Source organism: Rattus norvegicus, chromosome 10 (assembly GCF_021556685.1).
Source record: "Rattus norvegicus strain SHRSP/BbbUtx chromosome 10, alternate assembly SHRSP_T2T, whole genome shotgun sequence".
Classification (NCBI taxonomy): domain Eukaryota; kingdom Metazoa; phylum Chordata; class Mammalia; order Rodentia; family Muridae; genus Rattus; species Rattus norvegicus.
This window is the reverse complement of record NC_141543.1, coordinates 68,405,859-68,426,164: the sequence shown is the minus strand read 5'-3', so window position 1 is coordinate 68,426,164 and position 20,306 is coordinate 68,405,859. Positions and strand designations below refer to the sequence as shown.

Genomic DNA, 20,306 nt, shown 5'->3' with positions numbered 1-20,306 from the left:
TAAGAAGCCAAATGAAAAGACAGTTCTCTGAGGGAAGCCTGGGGTTGTTGGGGGGTGGAGCGGCGTGTTTATGTATTAGCATAGGGTAAATCCAGATGCCTCTTGGCACTATGGATACGCAAGCAGCTGAAAGCAGGGCAAACAGGAAGGCTACCTAGGAGCTTCCTGGCATGGTTTCTTCTTCTAATTGCCTGTAGCTCAGAGATCTGAGTGAATGACCAGGGGAGAGGTCTGATGCTAGCAACTGTTCAGCACAAACACGTTCTGAAGTATTAATGGTGCCCAGTAGGGCCAGGAAGAGTCGGCGCGACCCTCTGAAAGCCAGGAAATAGCGGGAGCTGCCTGTACCTGGATAAAACCCACCTGGGAGGTGAGTGAGGTTTGCGTTTGAACTGAATTCCTGGGGACACGGCCATATGGCTTCTACTGGCTGCCATCCTCCACACGGTATGTATACCCTTCTTGGAGAACAGCTAAAACCTACAGAAGATTGTGTTCACGCTGTTATCTAAAATCCTTCCCCTATCATAAGCTGGAACTCTCAAGTCTCAGGGTCTCCCAATCCATCTTTCTAGCCAGACTTCCTGCCCCAAAAGCTAGGTAGGGTCCTCCTCCTTCCCTTTTCCCAAACCACTTTCCCACACCTCTGATTTTTCCTCCCTAGAGTAGGAGGCTCCAGGGGACCACAGCTGAGTCCTCCAGCACACAGGATTGAGTCATCCCGCAGGCGTCAGAGCGGGTAGCAACGGCTCCGCTGATCTGTATGCAGCTCCAACTCCCTCTCCAGTTCAGAGTTTTGGAGCTGTCTTGTTCGAAAGTAAAGAACAGAACACAGATGGCTGGTAACAGGATCCCACAGGGGCCTCCTTTCCCACTGAGCTCATCCTGCTAATCCTTTTACAGAAGAGAACATAACTGGTAAATGGAGAAAGGGAAAGAAAAGAATATAGCTTCTACAAGCTCTCTCTTCTGTAGGTCTTGGTAGGAGGTCTCCCGGAAGGACTCTCCAAGTCTTTTAGAGTTCTTAGCCAGATTCCCTTCTCCCTGGCCGCTTCTTCCCGTTCAATCCTCCTATTTTCCATCCCACTTCACTGTTCTTTGTGATTCTGAATCCTGTTAGAAATGCTGGAGTGCCTTCTATCTGCACCAGCCACTTTTAATTTATTTACTTATTTTAACTTATTTTTTCATATATGTGTACCAGGCTATTTAAAAGAAAATTATTCTGGAAGCTAAATCCAGGGCCTTGTACGAGTAGACAAACACGATCCTCCCACCTCGGCATCCCAGGCAGTGAGGACTGCAGGTATGAGCTACCACAAATAGTGGATTGGCTGTTACTAGAGTGCCAGTTCAGACAACTAGCCTCCCTGAGCAGGAAGTAAGGACTCTGACCATATATATATATATTTGCTTCCTTTGGTGTGAGTGCTAGGTCACGGTTTTCTAGCGGTACCGGGACTGAAGAGAAAGGCTAACCCTGGTTTTCTGTAACTTGGGAATTCCTTTTTTTTTTTTCTTTAAGAATTATTTGTTTGTTTTATATGTATGAGTACACTGTAACTATCTTTAGGCACACCAAGAAGAGGGCACTGGATCCCATTACAGATGGTTGTGAGACACCATGTGGTTGCTGGGAATTGAACTCAGGACCTCTGGAAGAGCAGCCAGTGCTCTTAACCACTGAGCCATCTCTCCAGTCCCCTAACTTGGGGATTCTTAGTGAAGGTTTTGCCTTTCTCTTTTTATTTATACTTATTTATTCATGTGTATATGTGTGTGTGTGTGTGTGTGTGTGTGTGTGTGTGTGTGTGTGTACATGCATGCCATATCATGTCTGAAAAGGTCAGAGGACAACTTTCAGGAATCTGGTTTTTTATCACAGGTCGAAAGTATTGAATTCAAATCATCAGACTCAGTGGCATGATCCATCTCATCAGCCCTAACATAATGGTTTCCATTCTCTCTCTCTCTCTCTCTCTCTCTCTCTCTCTCTCTCTCTCTCTCTCTCATTTTGAAAGTTATTATTACTTTTTTACATCTATTTTTCCTGTGTATGTGGAGGAGTGATGTGCATGATGTCATGATGTCATGGATATAGAGGTCTCAGGACAGACTGTAGGAGTTGCTCTCTCCTTCCATCAAGTGGATCCTGGGGTTTAAACTCAGGCCATCAGGCTTGGCCACGGATGTCTCTATCCACTGTGCCCATGGTTTTCTAATTTCTTTTCTTTTCTTTTCTTTTTTTTTTTTTTTTTTCCGGAGCTGGGGACGAACCCAGGGCCTTCCTTGCTCTACCGCTGAGCTAAATCCCCAACCCCCCATGGTTTTCTTATAATGCTTCTATATTCTTTCTTGGAAGATCGGATGCTGGGCTGAGGACTGGCTGTGTGACTTTCAGTACGTTGTCATCCCTCTTAAAGGATCTTCTTCACTTCAGGAAACAAGGAGGATCGGTTGAAGTCTGTGTAAACCATGGGTGAAAAGTTAAGCATAGGTCGGTATTGTCCTTGGCATCGAGGAAGACCAGAAGTGGGCCAGGTTCTCACAGAGGCAGGTGGAGCTCTGTGAGTTCAAGGTCAGCCTGGCTTGCAGAGTGAGTTCCAGGACACCCAGGGTTATACAGAGAAACCCTATCCTGAAAAATAAAAACAAAAATAAAAATGAAAGGAAGAAAGAAGGAAAGAAAAAGAAAATACCAGAAGTGTTTGTGCTGTCAGGTCAAATGCCACTGTTCAGTTTATGTGACTACTAAGGGCTCAGCGGACAAAGGGCTGTGGCTGGACATGGTTCCTTTGTTCAGACAGTAAACATTCGCAGTGTCAACCATACTCGTGTGCTTTGCTCTAGTTGAAGCGAGAAGGAGGCTGCACCTCAGGACGCTGCACCTCACTCTGTCTGACCAGGCACTCTCTGGCAACATGTTTTTCCTGTCTTTCTTTGTAACTGGTAATTAGGTTCTCAGCTGAGCTGTCAGGCATCTTGACAGGTTTCATGGGCAGTCACCATCTGACAATTTACAACGTTGGGTTTCTCACAGCTGCAGCATTCCCACCCAGGAAACCAAAGTGTCTGGGTCCTCTGCTCTTCCCCTTGTTTGAAGAACACAGTCTGAGAGGAAGGCCAGCTTTCCCAAGACATTATCTAGATTGTGAGCAGAGTGGGGATGGGAAATCTTTGCATTTGTGTCTGCAAGAGCTGACTGTGCAGTTTGGTAATGATGTGGGAGTCATCAGAGCTAGAAGTGCCATGGGCACATGAGAATGTGACACAGCATCCTCTTCCTTTTCCTTCCTTTCTTTCTTCTTCCTCTTCTTTTTGAGACAGTCTTATGTAGTCCAGGCTGGCCTGAAACTTACTTTGGAGCCAAGGATGATCTTGATCTTCTGATCCTTCTGTGTCTACCTGCACTAGGATTGCAGCTGTAATCTACCATATCTGGTTTACAGAGAGCTGGAGATTAAACTCAGAGCTTCTTACAGGCTAAGAACTCTTCCAACTGAGCTCTAGTCCCAACCCAAGACACATTTCTTTTTTTTTTTTTTTTTTTGGAAGGGGTTTGTTTGGGATTTAAAAAAATTCTTGGGGGCTGGAGAGATGGCTCAGCGGTTAAGAGCACCCGACTGCTCTTCCAGAGGTCATGAGCTCAATTCCCAGCAACCACATGGTGGCTCACAACCATCTGTAAAGAGATCCGATTCTCTCTTCTGGTGTATCTGAAGACAGCTACAGTGTACTTATATATAATAAATGAATAAATCTTTAAAAAAAAAATTCTTGGGGTTGGGGATTTAGCTCAGTGGTAGAGCGCTTGCCTAGCGAGCCCAAGGCCCTGGATTCGGTCCCCAGCTCCGAAAAAAAAAAAAGAAAAAAAAATTCTTATTCTTTTGTGCTCATATGTTTACATGCATATGTATTATATGCATGTGGAGGCCAGAGTGTAGGCATGATGTTTTTGTACAGTGTGTAAAGTTTACCCTTGTGTTATTCAAATGCTGATTTCTCTGGCCTCCCTCACACCTTGTTTCATTCCGGACATGACATTGTAATGCTTATATCAAGAATCTCCTGTTTCAAGTTTAGGTAAACAACTCTTATCATTTATTCTCTGCCTTGTCAATAAATGCTGATTACTCAATGGCTGGCCAGGATAGAGAATAGGGGCAGGATGTCTGCCAACCTATTGGGAGAGAGGGGAGAGAGAGGGAGATTCAGACCATACCGGAGGAAGGAGGATTTGGAGCTGTGAAAAAGGGAGAGAGATCATGGAAACACACCTGAAGCCCAGAGAGCCGGATCAATAATAATATGCAAGTATCATGGGATGGGGCTGAGACATGGCCAGATCACCATGGAAGGCTAAGGCAGATCATTTAGCTGCTCAGCTAGCGAGCTGCAGTTTTAAATAAATCTTGGTTTCTCTGTGCAGTTATTGGAGACCAGCATGAGGTAAAGAAATGCAGCCACGGGCTTAATTCACTGATCATATTTATATTAAATATATAAACTTTACACCAGAGGTTGACATCTGGTGTCTTTGCGAATGACTGTCCACTTTAGTTTCTGAAACCAGGTCTTTCACTGAACCTGATGCTTGCAGATCTGGATAGAATGACTGGCTGGCCAGCCCCAAGAACCTTCCAGCTGTGTCCACCTCCCCAGTTGTGGGATTATAGGTGTAGGCCTCAGCGCCCAGCTTGCTTTCTATTTTTAGATCCATTTATTTTTATTTCCTGAGTATATGAGTGTTTGCCTACCTGTGTGTGTGCACTGCATTCATGCCGAGGGCCTCGGATCCCTCGGCACTGGTGTTGTGGTTGGTTGTGAGCCACCATGTGGGTGCTGAGAACGAACCCTTGGACCTCTGCAAGAGAGCAACAAGCGCTCTTAACTATCGAGCCATCTCTTCAGCTTTGGCACCCAGCTCTTAAGTAAGTACTGAAGACTAGATCACTGATCACAGGTCCTCCTTCTTGAACTGACTGAGTCATTTCCCCAGCCCTCTATAGAAAAGGGGATTAAATTTGGGTCGTTAGGCTTGGCAGCCAGTGCCTTGCTCACTAAGCTATCTCTCTAGGCCTTGTTTTGTTTCTTGAAACTGAGTCTCATGTCTGTAGCCCAGGCTGTCTTTAATGGCTTTAAACTCATATTCCTCCCGTCTCAGCCTCCTGGGTGTTGTTGCTATAGGTGTGAAGCACCATGCTAACTGGTGGAGTGAGTGCATGTCTGTGTGTGTTGGTGTGTGTCCTCAGTGCTGGGGGATGAACGAAGGTGGTACACAGGCCAAGCCAGTTCTACACCCCTGCTCTGCACCTCCGGCTTCAGCTGGCTGTTTTGAATGGCAAAGTTAGGAGAGAAAGTTCAAATAAAACCCTCGAGAGTTCATAGAGAATGGAAAATGTTACCTGGGACAGTGATGTAACAGCACTAGGAGGTGCAAAAAGAGGGTTGTGTACAGAGTGTGTGTGGTGTGTGTGTGTGTGTGTGTGTGTGTGTGTGTGTGTGTGTGTGTGTGGTGTGTGTGGAGGGTTCCTCAATTCTTCAGTTCTTTCTGGTCTAGATCAGAGTTCCTCAGATCAGCTTTGATGATATCATGATCATGGTACCAGTCAGACTGCCCCACAAAGCCAATCATGGTACTCATCTCTTGTCTTCTCTAGCTAGCAACCATTGTCTTTCTTTCTGGCCACTGTACCTTAGTTTCTTCCTGGGAAACAGCCCCTCCTCTACTCAGGAATGGTAATGCTGAATTTAGTGTGTTCTAGGGATGGGATGTATTTGTTAGAGTAAACCATGATGTCCACTGTTCCCCTAGGTCTGGCTCAAGAATGGCAAGTGAGTCCTTCAGATTCAGTCAGGGCCAATGGATATTATAAGGTTTTCCCTGGCATTTTGAAGAAATAATTTCTCTTCCTCTTTCCCTTGAGAGTTTCTAATGGTGGCAACAATAATGAAATAGTTTATTTTGTTCAATAGTTAATGTTATTATTAATCTAATTAATTCATGTTTGTTAATTAAAGCTTATTGTTTATTCTGTATTGTGCAGAGTTGGAAACACTGAACTTATTTTACTGTGTTCACAATAACTGTATTAAGTAAGTATGATTATTATTCCGTTTTATCAATGGTAGAATTGAAGTAGAGAGAGATCTAGCCCATAGCCTCACAAATGCTTTGTATTCTACCATTGAACTTTATTGCCAACCTGACACCGAAAACTTGACTAAATTGTTAAGGGTCCGACAGCGTGCTAGCCGTCAAGTGTATTTTCACATGCTTGAGAGAACTTAAGAACTGGAATTTCTGCTGCCTCTGGCTGTAAAGTCCCAAGCCAGAGGGAACACAGTGGAAGACTTGTCCTAGAATCACAACCAGATTATTTAAACTCTGTAACTGCCGAGACACCCTTCCCCTTGGATCTCTTTTTGTTTTCCTTGTGAAAGGCTCATGCATTGCACCTTGCCTTCTTGAACTCAAACTTCTGATCATCTCGTCACTATTACTCAGATTCTTCTTCTTTTTTTTTTTTTTCTTTTTTTTCCGGAGCTGGGGACCGAACCCAGGGCCTTGAGCTTGCTAGGCAAGCACTCCACCACTGAGCTAAATCCCCAAACCTATTACTCAGATTCTTAGATTATGGTTGTATACTACCATGCCTTGATTGATGAAGTGCTGGGACTTAAACCCAGGACATTGTGTAGGCAAACCTTGAGCTATTTCCCACATAAGTGTGTATGTGTGTGTGTGTGTATGTATGCATGTATGTACGCATGTGTGCATGCATGTATGTATGTATGCATGTCTCTGTGTGTATGCATGCATGCATGTGTGTATATGTATGTATTATGTATGTATGCAAGTGTGTGTATGTATGCATGCATGCGTGTATGTATCATGTACATTGCTATATGCATGGAGGATAGAGGTTAAGGTTGGGTATCTTCCTTAATTGCTCTCTACCTTCTGTTTTTTTGTCTTTTGAGACAAGGTCTCTCTACATAGCTTGGCTGTCCTAGAAGTCACCATGTAAACTGGACTGGCCTGGAACTCAAAGAGATTCACCTGCCTCTGCCTCCCAAGTGTTAGACGTAAAGGCATGCGACCCCAAGCCCAGCTTTTAAAAATCAGTGAACTAACTGATTACTTAACTGCTCCTGCAGGCGCTAGACCTTTTACTTGTGTTTAAGGATCCAAGCTCAGATGCTTGTCCTTATGGAGCAGGCACCCTCCTGTAATTTTACCAACTGAGCACAATGCCCCAATCACTTCTCATCTAAAAATGATTGAAAAGCATCTGTAAGCCAAAATAGTCATTTTTTTCTTAAGGTGCTTTGTGTCTGGCTTTGTGTCATTCAGAACCAGAGTTTTCTTTCCCATAAGACTGTGCTCTTCAGTAGGACTGCTCTCTTACCTCCACATCCAGAGCCTGGCTGTCTTGGGCATAGCTGACATTCAGTGAGTACTTACTTGCCTATCAGTTCAGTCCTGCCACAGACATTTCCCACAATGCCCTAGAAGCTGGGGTGAGCGTAGGAAGTGGTAATCAAACTGAGTGTGTTGGTCCTGTTCACCTCCACTATAAGGGAGAGAAGCCACTGGGAAGCGAGGAGAATAGAAAACTCTGTGCAAACATAGGCTGCCGTGCTGGAGTCCTCAGAAAAATGCAGTTATCTTGGTACCGTGTGTTTGACCTGTGGGTATTTCTGGGTGCTTGCACGTGCCAGGTGTTTTCAGGGTTGACTGAGGTTCTAGGAATGTTTAGAATGCGTCTCGTCTCCGGGGGATGGACATGCCACAGTTACAACTCACATGAGTCATGTATTTTCTAGGTGATTGTCTCTGTGAAATTTAGTCTCAAAAGTATATCCTGGGGCTGGAGAGGTGGCTCAGCCATTTAGAGCATGGGCTGCTCTTCCAGAGGACTTGGGTTTTATTCTCAGCACATGGTAGCTCACAACTGTCTGTAACTGTAGTTTCAGGGGAATCTTTTGGCCTCTGTGGGTACTACATGTATGTGGTTCACACACGTACATGTAGACAAACTCCCATAGAAATAAAATTACACACACACACACACACACACACACACACACACACACACACACACATTTATATCCTGTCAGGTGATGGATTTTGCATGCCTTTAATCCCAGCACTGGAGAGGCAGAGGCAGAGAGGCAGGTGGATCTCTGACAGCTTGAAGCCAGCTTGGTTTACTGAGTGAGTTCCAGGACAGCCAAGGCTATACAGAGAAAACCTGTCTCAAGGGGTTGGGGATTTAGCTCAGTGGTAGAGCGCTTGCCTAGGAAGCGCAAGGCCCTGGGTTCGGTCCCCAGCTCCGAAAAAAAAGAACCAAAAAAAAAAAAAAAAACCTGTCTCAAAAAATGATGATGATGGTGGTGGTGATGATGATGATGGTGATGATGGTGGTGATGATGGTGGTGATGATGGTGGTGGTGATGGTGGTGGTGGTGGTGATGATGATGATGGTGGTGGTGGTGATGAGGATGATGGTGGTGATGGTGGTGGTGGTGATGATGAGGATGATGGTGGTGGTGATGATGAGGATGATGGTGGTGATGGTGATGGTGGTGATGATGGTGATGGTGGTGATGATGGTGATGATGGTGATGGTGGTGATGATGGTGATGGTGGTGATGATGGTGATGGTGGTGATGATGGTGATGATGGTGATGGTGGTGGTGGTGGTGATGATGATGACTATGATGATGACGATGATGACCTTGTAGTGAGAGCATGCCCTGTCTATTTCCTTTCACCTGACCACAATAGGCTTCTTTATCTTCTTCTTTACCTGGCATGTCACAGAGCTGCATCGTTTAGCTTCACCAACATCACTTGTGCTTTGTAAAGAACATCTGTTGTTTCTGTCCATCCTGCATCTCTCTCTCTCTCTCTCTCTCTCTCTCTCTCTCTCTCTCTCTCGTGTGTGTGTGTGTGTGTGTGTGTGTGTTCGAGTGTATATGTGTGTGTCACAGCAAGTGTATAGTGATCAGAGAGCAACTCCTGAGAGTTGCCTTCCTCCCTGTACCATGTAGGTCCTGGGGATTAATCTCAGGTTCTCACAGCTGGTTCACAGGCCTCTAGCCATTGGGCTGTCTCATTGGTGCCCCAGATGCCCTCAATTCTGTATTTATAATATCCGTGCACTGTGTCAGGAGAACTTATGAAAAGGAGATACAGACAAGTGGCCATTTACATAGTGCCATTTGGTAATTAGATCATCTGCCCCTGCTCAGAAGTTTCTGGGCAGTGTGTAAGGGAAAAGCAGTTCATGTAGGAGAAGGTCATATATTAAGCAAGCTGAAATATTGTATAAAACTGGAACTATGAGAAAAAGGCTTTTGTTATTAGTAAGTATGAAAACCGTTTTAGGGTTGACCAGATGACTCAGTGGATAAAGGCACTGCTGTCATGCCTAATGGATTTGATCCCTAGAACTCACACTGGAGAGAAGGAACCTACTCCTAAATGTCAACCACTAACCACCGCACATACACCATTCAATTACACATTCATAATAAATAACCATTTAAAAAAACATATCAATAAAAGGAGTACTTGAGGGGCTGGGGATTTAGCTCAGTGGTAGAGCGCTTACCTAGGAAGCGCAAGGCCCTGGGTTCGGTCCCCAGCTCCGAAAAAAAGAACCAAAAAAAAAAAGGGGAAAACTGCATCCTAATATGAGAAAACATTTAGGTTTCTTTCCAGTGTGCCAATGTGTATACGCTGTCAATAGTAATATTTACTATAGTGGAGTACATAACACTAATGGCAGTAATGGGAAGCACCTAAGAACCCACATTTATCAGCCTACCCTTGTTCTTACTGTGGACATTTAAAACAAAATCTAATGGAGCATACCAGGGCCTGGGAGCTGAGCACAATATATATGTGTGTACACACACACACACACACACACACACACAAAAAACGCAAAAGTAACAGGGATGGGCATATAACTCAGTGGTAGAGGGCTTGCCTAGTATGCACAGGTCTTTGGTTTGATCCCCAGCACTGCAAAAATAAACAAACAAATTCATGAATTTTTTATACTCCCTCAACATGGGGATCAAAGTCAGGACATTGTACATGTGAGCTAAGTAGTCTGTACAGCTCATTTAGGTTTTAAGACCCTGAATTTTCAGGGTGTAATAAATATATGGATCTCCCCCCCCCATTTTAATTTGAATTGTCACTTTTTTCCTTTTTTTCTTTTTGAGATAGGGACTCAGATAACACAAGCTGTCCTCAAGTCAACATAAGTTTTGCTTGTTTGTTTGCTTGTTTGTTTTTGAGACAGGGTTTCTTTGTGTAGCTTTCACTGTGCTGGAGCATGCTCTGTAGACCAGGCTGGCCTTGAACTCTGATAACCACCTGCTTCTGTTTTCCTAGTGCTGGGATTAAAGGCAGCACGAAGCATACTTTTGAGCTCCTGATCCTCCAGAATACTGGGATTATAGCCATGCACTACTATACTAGGTTGAATGGCCACATTCAACCAAAATCAAAAGATGTCTTATTGGTTCAGTATTACTACTTAGTTAAAACCAATCTCTGGGTGTGGCACACTCCTTTAATCCCAGCACTTGGGAGGCAGAGGCAGGTGGAGTGAGTTCCAAGTCAGCCAGGGTTACAAGAAAAACCCTGTCTCAAAACAAAACAAAACAAGACAAAATGAAACAAAACAAAAAACCAAACCAAACAAACAGACAAAACCACCACCAACAACAATAAAAAAATCCTAAGGCAAACATGGCAGCCGTATGCTTGTCATCTTACCACTGGAGCTGGGGAGGCAGGGGAAGCAGAAACTTGAGGTCGGGCTGGGGATGTATTTCAGTCGGTAGGGTGCTGTCTAGCATGGACAAAGCTCTGAGTTTTGATCCCCAGTACACGTTTATGATTACAACAGGAGGATCAGAAAGGTCAAGGATTTTCTCATGGTCATCCTGACTTCACCACAAGCTCTAAGCCAGCTGGAAGAACTAGAGACTGTCTTAAACAAACAAACAAAGCCCAAAGATAATTTCAGGTGTTAAAACCATTGGCTTTTCCATGGTTTGAATGTGGGCTATTTCTGTTTCATAAACCGTTTGGCACAATGCTGGTAAGAATTCACATAGCTTTTTGTTTTTTAATCTTAGCAGATGTCAGGCAAAGAAAAGCCATGACAAAAATCACCAATTGGTCTTGAAGATACATTCCAACAAAACCTCTCAGTCCACAAACATGCTGCCCAACCTCTCCCATCGTCACAGATGTTCCAGACAATCCCAGTTGTAAGACACTGATCATGGCATGCCTGCCAGTCGAGTAGTGTCAGAGCAGTGGAGTAAATATTTACCCCCTTACACATAGGCAATAAAAGCTAACTATGTCAAACATCTTCCATGGGTTCTGCACAGTGCTTAGCTAAGCGTTTTACATGTTGATTTATGCCTCCTGTAAGTGTCTGAGGGGGGTTAATGTCAAATCCATATCTTCAGTGGTACTTCAAATGGATTTCAGAGCCTTGTGCATGTCAAGCAAGCGTTTCACTAAAGAGCTGTGTCTATAGTCCTCAATTAACCCTATTTCACAGATGGAGAGACTTGTGCTCAGTATAGTTATTTTAATGGTAAAAAGTGAGCGGTCACTGACAATGGCTGATGGGACTGGGGCTACCAAGTCAATAGTATGTTTTTTTTTTTTCTGAGTTTGGTTGTTTGGAGACAGGTTTCACTGGGCAGTCCTCCATGTCCTGGAACTTTGAAGACCAGGCTGGCCTTGAACTCACAGAGGTCTGCCTGCCTCTGCCTCCCGAGTGCTGGGATCAAAGGTGTGTGCCACCACTGTCAAGTCAGTGTTTTAAATGGCTGCCGTACCTCTTTTCTATCCACTGCTGAATTTCTGCAAGGCGGGGTATCTTTTAGGTAGCTGTTTTAACTTATTTATGGCTTGGTGCAGAAGCTTATCTGATACTTGAGACTGCAAGCTTTCCAGGTCAGGACTTTCTCAGACTGAATTTCATCCTATCATCCTTTGGTACTTTGACCCAACACTCATTGATTCTTGTGGTTTAAAATGGAAGCATTCGTTCCTTCCCACATGCAGAATGTTTTAAAAGATTGCACCCCCAGTATTCCCCACCTGTGTGCCTTCCAACCCCTCCGTCCTTTCTTCTCTCCCTGTTCTCCAATTTCTGGAATCAAACCTACAACTTTGAGCATAAGACTGGTGTTTTAAAAACATGGTCATGACTTGCATCCTATCCTAGAGAATATAGAGCCTAAGAAGTAACTTGAGGGGGCTGGGGATTTAGCTCAGTGGTAGAGCGCTTGCCTAGGAAGCGCAAGGCCCTGGGTTCGGTCCCCAGCTCCGGAAAAAAAAAAAAAAAAAAAAAAAAAGAAAGAAAGAAAGAAAAAGAAAACAAACAACAAAGCCAGGCTTTGTGGCACATGCCTTTAATCTTAGTGCTTGGGAAGCAGAGGCAGGTGGATCTCTGACTTTGAGGCCAGCCTGGTCTACACAGCGAGTTCCAGGACATCCAGAGCTACATAGTGAGGTCCTGTCTTGAAAACAACAAACCAAACAAACCACAAAACCACCAACCCCCACCCAAAGTCACTGTACACGTTCAGCTTTAGCCTGTGGAATTGCTTCTCACATCTGCATATCTGTCTAAAACCCTTGAGTGAAGAGTGCAGTCCCCCCTGCATCAGCCTCCTGAGTTCTAGGATCAGTAGGCATGAGCCACCATATCTCATGCTAGTAAGTATTTGTTGAATTGAGGTCACCATGACTCGGTCTACTGGGTTACAACACTGAAGGGTTCCTTCCATTGGATAGATACTTGTGTTTTTCAGTGCACCTGATGACACACTGACAAACTATCTTTTCCATATACAGATCTGTGTATGACAACTACTAACAGACATGACATATACTTGGGAACCTCTGACACATTCCAGAAATGTATATATCATGCATATCTTTGGTCAATAGTAGTTGACAATACAATATGAGAGCCTGTGCTTTGGATTCATTTATCCTAGGTCCCGATACTAGCCCTGCCCTTATCTACCAGCTGTATAATTTGGAGTATATGAAGCAAGCTCTTGGTACCTTGGCTACTTGTAAATGGAAATATTAATGTTGGTAGAGTTTTGTCACTTTGAGAATAAGTTTTCTATTCAAGGTCAAAACATTGGTATTATTTGTTTTTCTCCCAACAATTCTCTAGCTCCAATTTATAGATTCAAAGGAAACCTAGATGAGATATGGAAAGTACTTTCAAGTGAGATGACATTTAACTTGAATTTTGTAGGGCATTAGTGAATTAGAGAAGGCTTAGGAATTTGATCTACATCCTGGCAACAGTGTATTAATAGTTAATACTATAGTAATAGGTCAGGATGGTGGGAACGTTATTTGTTTATTTATTTATTTTGGTTTGGTTTGAGAGTCTGAGTTCAACTCCCAGCCCTAAGCAACTTGAAACAGCTTGTGCAGGAAAATGGGGAGGAATGGATCTACCTGTCATAGCTGAGGTAGAAGTTAAATATGAGTGGATTAGTGGCAGACAAAATATAAAATCACTAGATGGGAGTCAACCATGGAGTGCATATCTGTAATTTAGCACGTTGAAGATTGGGGGAGGAGGATGGCCACAACTTTGAAGTTAGCCTGCCTGGGATATGTAATGAGTTCAAGGCCAGCCTGAGGTACTTTATGGAAACCCTGTATCAAAAAACAAAACAAAACCAGTCTGTAGCAAATATAGCTCCCGGGAATCTGAATGGGTTCATAACTTCCTGTAACTCCAGCCATAGGGTGTTCTGAGCTCTCTGGCCTCTGTAGGAATTCTTTTCTCTTTTTTTTTTTTCTTTTTCGGAGCTGGGGACGGAACCCAGGGCCTTGCGCTTGCTAGGCAAGCGCTCTACCACTGAGCTAAATCCCCAACCCCCTCTGTAGGGATTCTTACTCACATGCACATACAGGCCATCACACCCACACCCCACCTCACCCCCACACCCCAGCACACACACCCCCACACCCCAGCACATCCTCACACCCCAGCACCCCCCACACCCCAGCACACACACACCACGCACCCACACCCATCCATCCACACCCATGCCCACTCAGTTAAAGAATATAAAGAACAACATTCGAGACAGAGGCAGGAGAACCTTGGTAAGTTTGGGGCCAGCCTCTTATACATAATTGAGCTCCAGGATATCCAGGGGTACACAGAGAGACCTCGACTCAAAAACAGATAAACAAATAATAAATACATATAAATCAGTCAACTAATCAAACAGTCCCTCCAAATTTTTTTTTTTTTTTGGTTCTTTTTTTTTTTTTTTCGGAGCTGGGGACCGAACCCAGGGCCTTGCGCTTCCTAGGTAAGCGCTCTACCACTGAGCTAAATCCCCAGCCCCCCCTCCAAATTTTATAAACAGCATCCACACAGCATTCTCACAAAGATAATTGTATCCTAAATACGGTCAAGCCTCTAGATTTAACTACTAATTTCCAGGAAACTTGAGCTTTGAAGCAAATGTGAATAATGATATCATGAGGATGTGGTTAAGTCCAGAATGTGGAAAAATTCTATAGAGAATTCCTTCCTTCCTTCCTTCCCTTCTTCCCTCCCTCCCTCCTTCTTTCCCTTCCTCCTTGTTTGTCTTTCTGAGACAGGCTTCCACATTAGCTTAGGCTGTCCTTGAACTTGAAGCAATCCTCCTGCCTCAGCCTCCTGAGTGCTGGGATTATGGGCATGAGCTATGGCTCCTATTATGATCTAATTTCTTCAGCAAGTAAATGTTAAACGAATGATGAAAAAAAAAAGAAAGGAAAAAAAAAAAGACAAACTAAGAAGGCACAAGTATCTGGGAACTTTTTGTACATGAAAATATGAAGGGGGTGAAGCGTTTATTAACCAAGTGTGAATCATGTTCAGATCCCGATTCTGGTAAATGAACTGTAAATGATATTTTGGAAATTATTGAGATAAATGACATAGGTGGAATATTAAAAGCTATTAAAATTTTTAGACAAGTTGTATAAAGATATTGTAACAAAGCCGGGCAGTGGTGGCACAGGCCTTTAATTCCAGCCCTTGGAGGCAGGCCTCTGAGTTCAAGGCCAGCCTGGTCTACAGAAGGAGTTCTAGGACAGCCAGGGATACATAGACCCTGTCTTGAAATACAAAACAAAACAACCGCCCTCCCACCAAAAGAAAGAAAGGCAAGGGTTGGGGAGTTAGCTCAGCGGTAGAGCACTTGCCTAGCAAGCACAAGGCCCTGGGTTCGGTCCCCAGCTCCAGAAAAAAAAAAAGAAAGAAGGAAAGAAAGAAAGAAAGAAAGGCAAATAAAAAACAAACACATAAATAAATAAATAGATTAATGTTATGAGATGCCTGGGATCCCATAATAATAAAATATCTGGGATGCAAGAGAACTTGTCTCATGTAAACAAACAAAAAAAAGTTGCAAATAAGTCAAGTTGGCTAACAGGCAGAGGGATTACTATTCTGTACTAACTCTCGTTTCTGTTTAAAGTTTTCCATAAAAATACTATGGGAGGGTTCAAATCTCTTTCTAGTCCTATATATGAAACAACTTGGAGGCAGAGATCATTGTATGTGTGTGTCCTGGTGTTTGAGCTCAGATTTCCATATGATGAGCACATGTGTTCTACTACTGTAGCCCTAGGCTATGAAAAATTCTTGTGACAATCTCTTGTGAAACAGATCAAAATTAGAGATACATGTATTTTAAGTGCTAGGTGGAGGAAGAAGGTCCTTGTCGGAAAAGAAAGAAAACTTTTTTTTTTTTTTTTGAGGGGCGTTGAAAAGGCAAGGAGGAATAGTTTCTAGGAGGAGGGAATGTCAGCGATGTCAAATATCGTGAATTACAGGAAGAAAAAGATTAAATGTCTTCACTAGATAGAGCAACCAGGGTCAATATGACCAGGTTTCAGTGGCAGTGAGAGATTGATAAATTGCCCAAAATGACAGGTTGTGAAGGGGAAAGACGATGAACAGTGTCCCTCCATCTCCAAGGAGAGACTGATGCTGTGGTTTATGCTGAAAGAAAGGTGTCACTTGAGAGTGGGTGAGGGTACAGGCAGGAAGAGGAACAAATGACTCCGTTCAAGGCTCTTGATCCCAACAAAAGTGTTGAGAACAAGTCACACCCCACTGAAGCAGAGGTTTGCTTTTCTGATCCTGGCCAATCAACTCCCTCAGTTTACTGAAATCTTGAAATCTTCAAATTAAATTGCTTTTTTTTTTCCTCTCAGTAAAGTTTTACTCATAAAACTCCCAGGACAGATCTATTTGTTGCCACTGTTTTTTTTTTTTTTTTTTCTTTTTTCGGAGCTGGGGACTGAACCCAGGGCGCTCTACCACTGAGCTAAATCCCCAACCCCTTTGTTACCACTATTATGTTGGTTAAAGAGCCACCATTGTGGTGCCAGGGTAATTTAGGACCTTTTGTGTGTTAGGCAACTGTTGTACATCTGAACTCCCCCTAGCCCAGAGATTTTCCTCTTTGTTGTCATCGTTAACACTTGGTCTTACCCTGTAGCCAAGGTTGGCCTGGAATTCAATCTTCCTGCCTCAGCCTTCCAAGGGGCAAGATTTCAGTTGTGTGCTACCACCCAGCCAGTCCATAATTCTGTGTATGTGTGTGCATGTGTATGGAAGCCTGTATATACCAAAGCTAGATGCTAAACACCCCCACCGGGTGTTTTCTCTTATGGCTCTCCCTTTTTATTTTTATTTTGATATAGGCTTTCTGTCTGTAGCTCTGGCTGTCCTAGAACTCACTCTGTAGCCCAGGCTGGGCTTAAACTCACAGAGGTCTACCTTCCTGTCTCTCAAGTGCTGGGTCTGAAGGTATAAGTCACCATGCCTAGCAGCTCTCCAGTTTTAAAAACTATGTATTTTTAGTATGTGGGTATATGTATGTATGTAGGTAGAAATATTGCAATGTAGAGCTATGGAGATCAGAGGAGAACTTTGTGGAATCTGAGTTCTGAGTTACTCAGATCCTCAGGTTTTTCAAGCAAGATCTTTTACCCACTGAGTCATCTTGCTAACCTTTCACTTTACTTTTTGAAACAAAGTGTCTTAAGACTAGAATTTGCCCTATTTGGCTGGACTGACTGTTTGCAGTCCCTGGCATCCTCTCATCTCCTCCTCCCCAGTATGGGGATTATAGGTGCATACCATGTGGGTGCTGGGGATCCAAACTAATGACCACCTGCTCCTGGGGCAGGCACTGTATCAGCTGAGTCATCGCCCTAGCCCCAGCATATTGTTTTTCTTAAACGACTTTAGGCGTGTGTGTGTGTGTGTGTGTGTGTGTGTGTGTGTGTGTGTGTGTGTGTATGTTCCTAGTATGGTGGCCCATGGCTATACCTCTCCCAGCATTTTGTTGTGTGTTTTGGATGCAGCAGAATCAGCAGTTCAAAGCGAAGTTTATCCTAGCATAAGGAATTTGAGTCAATCTGGGTTATATAAAATTCTATCTCAAAAACAAGCAAACACACACACACACACACACACACACACACACACACACTATGTCTGTCTGTCTGTTTGTATAATGTATAATAGTTTGTTTCTTCAGACAGGGTCTCTCTATGTAGCCAGCCCTGGCTGTCCTGAAAATTGTCTTGTAGATAAGCCTGGTCTCCAACTTAGCAGAGATCCTCCTGTCTCTGTCACCTGAGTATTGGAACTAAAATTGTGCATCACCATACCCCGCTAAAAGAATTTCCTGTTTTGGGGTTGGGGATTTGGCTCAGTGGTAGAGCGCTTGACTAGGAAGCGCAAGGTCCTGGGTTCGGTCCCCAGCCCCGGAAAAAAAAAAGAATTTCCTGTTTTTTTTTTTTTGTTTGTTTGTTTTTTTTTTAAGATTTATTTTATGTATATGAGTACACTGTAGCTGTCTTCAGACACACCAGAAGAGGGCATCAGATCTCATTACAGATGGTTGTGAGCCACCGTGTGGTTGCTGGGAATTGAACTCAGAACCTCTGGAAGAGCAGCCAGTGCTCTTAACCGCTGAACCATCTCATCAGCTGGAGTTTTCTGTTTTTTAAAAAGATTTCATTTTTAATTAGAGAGAGAGAGAGAGAGAGAGAGAGAGAGAGAGAGAGAGAGAGAGAGAGAGAGAGAAGAAGAAGAAGAAGAAGAAGAAGAAGAAAAAGAAGAAGAAGAAGAGGAGGAGGAGGAGGAGGAGGAGGAGGAGGAAGAAAAGAGCAGAGCAGAGCGTATTCGAGGGCATGTACATTCACACAAATGTAGGAGCCCATAAAGGGAACCTGAGGGCATCAGATATTGTGGAGTTAGTTGGTTATGAGTTGCTCCACATGGGTACTGGAAAACTGTATACTGCAAGAGCAAGCAGTACTTGTTCTCAATTTCTGAACCCTCTAATCAATCTATCTATCTATCTATCTATCTATCTATCTATCTCATCTTTGTATCAATATCTAGAGAGGTTGTTAAAATATAGCTCAAGCTGGCCTCTAACTAGGCTCATGATTTCCTGCCTCCACCTCTTATGTGGTGGGATTACAGAATACAGTTGTACCCACCACCACCAGCTCACTTGTTAGTTTCTCAAAAATAGTTACAGTTGGTTCTACAGAGTCCTAGGCTAGCCAGGATAAGGGGTGACTGAAGACCCGTGTGTGTGTGTGTGTGTGTGTGTGTGTGTGTGTGTGTGTGTGTTTAAAATCGCTTCTAAACCCATATTTACCTCTTTCCTATATAAGGTATTTTAGTTTGCTGCTTTTAAAAAAAAGTTATTTTGATTTTTTTTAGACTGGGTTTCACTGTGTATCCCTGACTAACCCAGAATGTATTAGGTCTGTTTCCTGATTACTGGGTTTAATGGGATACCACACCGTGCCTGGTCAAATTTGCTTCCTTTATACTTAAGAAGGTTTTTTACTCACTCTAAGTCTACAAAGCCCTTTGAGGGTCCTTTTCTTCCATCATAAAAATATAGGATGGCTTATATGCAAGTCTAACTGTCATTCTCAAACTATTTAACTATCAGAACCGCACAAACGCAGGTACATAGTGATTATGCTGCCAAGTTTATCCCTGGATCCCACGAGGAGTCCAACTAAGGTGTGTAGGAATGAGATGTTCTATACTCTGGAGCAAAGTTTCCCTTTGGCAGTTATTAGTGGGAGGCTGATGTTCTGGAGGTGGGAAGAAGGAAGAAGACTGCAAAGAGCTCTTCTCCCCAGGATTTCCGGGATGAATAGCACGCACCTGACGCCCGCGTGGTAATGGCGAGTTGAGGGTGGGACTGGACCAAACCTAACATTCAGGGTAACCCGGGCCACTCCGCCCATCATAAGTATTCGCGCGCTCCCGAGGTCGCGCGCCCGCGCGCGCAGGCAGTCGTGTCTCGCGCAGGGTCGGGCCTGTCAGGCAAGAAGTCTCGCGAGATCTGAGGCTGAGATGTCTGTCGGGAGGAGGGGAGTGGTGTCGGGAAGGGGGGGGAACCTGGGCAGCGGCCGAGCTCTGTGGCTTCAGGGCTTGGAAGGAGAGAGGGAGGGTGGCGAAGAGAGTGAGTCGGTGCCGCTGCCCGCTTGAGGAGAGAGGAGGGGTCCCGTTTGCCTAGCGCCCTGCGTGGGCCGAGAGCGCGGAGCAGTCGCGAACCTCCCAGGCCTCTCGGCCCCTGGGGACCCCGCCCCGCCGCCCGCCGGCCCGCGGCCTCTCTTCTCTTTGTGAGCGCCCCCTTTCCAGGGGTGGTGGTGGTGGCGGAGGGGTGCGCGTGGGCCCGCCCGCCAAGGGGCCGCGGCGGGGGACCGACAGGGCCTCGGCTGTGGGGACCGGAGGCGGCCGAGGCCCGGGCCGGTTCCCCCGAGGCGGCGGCGGCGGCGGCGGCGACTCCCGGCACTTCCCCCGCGCCATCTTAACTGAGCCCGAGCGTTAAGGGCGCCTCCTCGACCCCGGTCGTCCCCTCGTCCCCCCCCTCCCTCCCCCCGGCCCCTTGTCGCAGAGCTTGGGCTGGGTGGCTGGGGGGGGGGCGGCGGTCTGTCGCTGGGCCCCCTCCTCCTCCTCGCTCTCCAGCGCTGAGGCCAACGGAGCGCTCCAGGGGTCTGCGCCGGTCTGCCCCCGACCTGCCGGCGAAGGGGTAAGGGCACCTCTGCTTTGGGAAAGGAAGACATGGAGGGGGCGGGGAAATTCTGCCCACTCAGGCCTCTCTGGGTGAAAGAAGAGATCTGGGGGTAGAGTGGGGGAGGGAGACAGGGAGGGTCTGAA

The 20,306-nt window shown here is 44.9% G+C and overlaps 1 protein-coding gene across 8 annotated transcripts in view; it reads left to right on the top strand.

Annotated features, from left to right (window-relative positions):
* The first annotated feature begins 19,501 nt into the window (after positions 1 to 19,501).
* Positions 19,502 to 20,306, top strand: part of Taok1 (TAO kinase 1) — a 92,236-nt gene continuing 91,431 nt past the window's right edge. For 4 of the 8 annotated variants that reach the window (XM_087570096.1, XM_087570095.1, XM_087570092.1 and 1 more), the window contains exons 1-2: positions 19,502 to 19,548; positions 20,122 to 20,178. The gene's annotated coding sequence lies outside the window, so the exon portion shown is untranslated. 8 annotated transcript variants of the gene reach the window in all.